General features: G+C 46.8%; 1 non-coding gene across 1 annotated transcript; it reads right to left on the minus strand.

Moving 5' to 3' along the window:
* Positions 1-4311: 4311 nt before the first annotated feature.
* On the minus strand, positions 4312-4418 carry LOC122925261. The gene has a single exon (XR_006387577.1). It is a non-coding gene; the product is annotated as a U6 spliceosomal RNA (small nuclear RNA).
* Between the last annotated feature and the right edge of the window lie 247 nt (positions 4419-4665).

The raw sequence follows: 4665 nt of genomic DNA on the forward strand, positions 1-4665 counted from the left end.
AAGTAATGAATAAAAAAAATGACCCTCTAACATCCTGTTCCATCCATGCTGTCATTTTCAGTCACTGAATTGGTACTGTGACATGTCATCTACATGCGTGTGACCGCTGCCAGGCTGCAGGCTAATCAATGGCGTCATCAGCGTTGACTGCTGAGCCTGGGCCGGCAATGTAACCTGCTGTCCAGTGTTCCCTAGAAATGATAGATTGAAAGGTGTAGTGTGGATGGTGTAGTGCCAGTCTCTCTTTTTTTTCTTCTTTTTTCATTGGTTTTGCATATATATATATATATATATATATATGCAACTTGCTACACAAATATGTGATCGAAATTTGCAATACAGAGTTATGCAAAGCATAGTTGGACCATGCATTTAGCCCATGAAAAACTGTTTTCACCAGGGGCCAATCAAATGTATCATAGGCCCAGGGCTGTGTACCCATCTTCAGTCCCCTTCTTTTGCCTTGACCATCCCTATTTCGCGTTATTTTTTTCTGGTGAATATTAAAGAAAATAATGCCACGTATTTAGTGTCATTGCCCATAAACCACTGAGGACGCCAGGGATCTGGCAAAACATTTTTGGGGCAATGTACAAAGTGATTCTAGAAGACAGCTAATATCAGTGCTGATACTAAACTGCACATTCAATGCAATTTATTAATGAATGGGACTAGTGGTGAAAGTGCACATAACCGCAGTTTGTCGTCTAGGCGTGAACACGCTAATTATAACTATACTGTTTAGTCAATCTGTATTGTTAATGGTCATGTAGTATTGCGTGGGTTGCGTGGCCAAACTAAACAGTGCAGTCATAGTTTAATTAGAGCATGCTGAAGCTCGTTCAGCTGCGGATACTCAAACGCCAAGTGGCCGTGTTGCAACCACGACATGACCATGCCTTGTGCTCGTACCCAAGTGTAATGCAAGACAGTTGTTACCTCTTGCGGCCCGCATACAGTGGGTACGCAATACATGGGCACTGGCCCATGTGCAATCCACATCACGAATGCGGACCCATTCACGGAGATGCTGAACGGAAGCACTACAGAGTGCTTCCGTGGTGTTTCGGTCCGTGCCTCTGGACTGCAATTTTTCGTTCTGTCCTGGCCGCTGCACGGACGTTGCCCATGCATTGGGGGCCACAAATTGCGGTCCCCAATGCACGGAACGGATGCACAACGTTCGCGTGCAAGAGGCCTTAAAGGGATAGTGTCATATTTGGCCGTTGCAACTTAAAGAGACAGTGGGCATTCTGTTGCCTGTTACTAAGCCTGTGTCTTCACTGAGATATTGTGATGACTAATCTTGTTGCTTGTGAAATACTGTTGTAATCGTAAGCTTTTTACAGCATTTGAGTCAGAAAAAAAAGACACTTTGTTTTCGTTACGTGTCCATCTGTTTCCCTCCACCATCATAGTGGGAAGACATGCATACCTCTCGGAGCCACTTTTCTGTAAGGGGAGCTGCCTGTGACACAACCCTTATAGAAGTATCACGTCCCCTACAACAACCACAGCTCATGCAGTAGCATATCTCCCAAGCGTCCTGGATCCAGCTGGACAGTCCTAGATTACATGCCTTATACAGATACATCAAGGGTACAGCCTGGAGAGTTTATGTTCTTTTATTACTTCATTACATTCGGGGGCACAGGGTAGATTTTCATTTAACTTTTTAAGGTACATACTTAGAATATTAAAGCATTATTGCCTGTCGGTAGTAAACTGAAAATCTGTGTATTTGGCATGTTGCAGAGACAGTCTAAGGGCTCTTTCACACCTGCGTTATAGTCTTCCGGCATAGAGTTCCGTCGTCGGGGCTCTATGCCGGAAGAATACTGATCAGGATTTTCCTAATGCATTCTGAATGGACAGTCCGTCCTTCAGGATGCATCAGGATGTCTTCCGTTCCGGAACGGAACGTTTTTTGGCCGCAGCAAATAGCGCAGCATGCTGCGCTTTTTGCTCCGGCCAAAAATCCGGAACACTTGCCGCAAGGCCGGATCCGGAATGAATGCCCATTGAAAGGCATTGATCCGGATCCGGCATTAAGCTAAACGTCGTTTCGGCGCATTGCCGGATGCGACGTTTAGCTTTTTCTCAATGGTTACCATGGCTGCCGGGACGCTAAAGTCCTGGCAGCCATGGTAAAGTGTAGTGGGGAGCGGGGAGCAGCATACTTACCATCCGTGCGGCTCCCGGGGCGCTCCAGAGTGACGTCAGGGCGCCCCAAGCGCATGGATCACGTGATCGCATGTACACGTCATCCATGCGCCTGGGGCGCTCTGACGTCATTCTGGAGCGCCCCGGGAGCCGCACGGATGGTAAGTATACCGCTCCCCCGCTCCCCACTACTACTATGGCAACCAGGACTTTAATAGCGTCCTGGGTGCCATAGTAACACTGAACGCATTTTGAAGACGGATCCGTCTTCAAATGCTTTCAGTACACTTGCGTTTTTCCGGATCCGGCGTGTAATTCCGGCAAGTGGAGTACACGCCGGATCCGGACAACGCAAGTGTGAAAGAGGCCTAAGGCTACTTTCACACTAGCGTTCAGGTGTCTGCTTGTGAGCTCCGTTTGAAGTGGCTCACAAGCGGACCCGAACGCATCCGTACTGCCCTAATGCATTCTGAGTGGATGCGGATCCGCTCAGAATGCATCAGTCTGGCAGCGTTCAGCCTCCGCTCCGCTCAGCAGGCGGACACCTGAACACTGCTTGCAGCGTTCGGGTGTCCGCCTGGCCGTGCGGAGGCGTGCGGATCCGTCCATACTTACAATGTAAGTCAATGGGGACGGATCAGTTTGAAGATGACACACTATAGCTCAATCTTCAAACGGATCTGTCCCCCATTGACTTTACATTGAAAGTCTGGACGGATCCGTCTGAGGCTACTTTCCCACTTAGAAATTTTTTAACATTATAATGCAGACGGATCCGTACTGAACGGAGCCACCGTCTGCATTATATGAGCGGATCCGTCTCAGACGGATCCGCTCTGAACGCAAGTGTGAAAGTAGCCTAAGGCTACTTTCGCAATCGCGTTTTGGCAATCCGTTTGTGAGATCCGTTCAGGGCTCTCACAAGAGGTCCAAAACAGATCAGTTTGCATTCTAATGCATTGTGAATGGAAAAGGATCAGCTCAGAATGCATCAGTTCAGTCTCCATTCCGCTGCTTGCAGCGTTTTGGTGTCCGTCTGATGAAATTAAGCCAAACGGATCCTTCCTGGCACACAATGTAAGTCAACGGGGACGGATCCGTTTCCACTAACACAATCTGGCACAATTGAAAACGGATCCGGCCTCCATTTACTTTCAATGGTGTTCAAGATGGATCCGTCTTGGCTATGTTAAAGACAATACAAACGAATCTGTTCAGAAAGGGTGCAGACAGTTGCATTATCTGAATGGATCTGTCCATTACGGATCCGTACAAAACGCGAGTGTTAAAGTAGCTCAATAGGCATGTAGCCAAGGCAGCTGGAATGGCAATCAAGGGCTGGTGATGGGTCACAGAGAGAACCTCATCCCATTGTTAAATCATGTAGATGCAGCAGTGGCTATTGACTGTGGAATCCAAGGTGTTACCTGCCAGAATAAGAGCTCTTTTGTTCATGGGGCTTTTCAGTTACTTGCTAGTTTATTTTAAATTTATTTATTTTTTGTTTTATAAATCTCTCTTTCTTAATTGAACCTGAGCGCTGCTCTATGTAAACATTTTAGCAGTGCTGAGACCCAAATCTGATCCCTTCTGTCTGTTCAGTGTACAGGACCCAGTGTATTGCACAAAGTGATTTGTCTTGATGATAGGCTGTCAATATCTGGCTGGTGGTGAGTAGTGCTGTAGTAAGAGTACTTTCACATTTGCGGCAGGATGGGGACATTGACTATAATGGGGACGGGGCGGCGCTCCGGAGCAGTACGGCAGTTCGCGGTCATGCAGGACTTTTAGTCCTGCGGCCTTACGCCGTGCACTGCCGTACTGCGCTGGAGCGCCGCCCCCGTCCCCATTATAGTCAATGGGGACGGAGCGGCGGCACGGCGAAATAGCGGAAGAATGGATCCGACAGGGTGAACAGCTACATCCACTACATTATGGACATAGTTGTTTAGTTCAGCACTGACTACATGCTAGATCCTTCTGCTACTTTTCCTAAATCATAAGTAAAATATAATTTCTACCTCATATGGTATAAAAATCACTTACACTGGTTTTCACCGTCCCTCCCATGACAGAGGTTAGAAGATCTGAGAGACTGGCTGCACGTGAGGTTATCTGACTCTCTGTTTTTATTTTTTGTATTTTTATTTTTATATGGAACACTTCACGAATTTGCGTGTCATCCTTGCGCAGGGGCCATGCTAATCTTCTCTGTATCGTTCCAATTTTAGTATATGTGCTGCGGAAGCGAGCACAGTCTCTCTGTTTTCACTTGTTTCAGTGTTGTTGTTGGTAATGACCACACCTCTTGTCAGGTGCAGCTTGTGGTCATTACTGCTCCTCTATTTATTCTGGACTCACACTCATACCATGCAGTTGATATTATCTGCCTGGAGTTGGAAGAGCTGGAGTGTGTTAGTCATTACCATTTTCTATTGTAGATAAGTGTACTTCTATTTGTATTTTGTTGTTCCCATTTGCTCGTTGTTTACTAGGCCTCAG

The sequence above is a fragment of the Bufo gargarizans genome, chromosome 1 (genome assembly GCF_014858855.1).
Source record: "Bufo gargarizans isolate SCDJY-AF-19 chromosome 1, ASM1485885v1, whole genome shotgun sequence".
Taxonomy (NCBI): domain Eukaryota; kingdom Metazoa; phylum Chordata; class Amphibia; order Anura; family Bufonidae; genus Bufo; species Bufo gargarizans.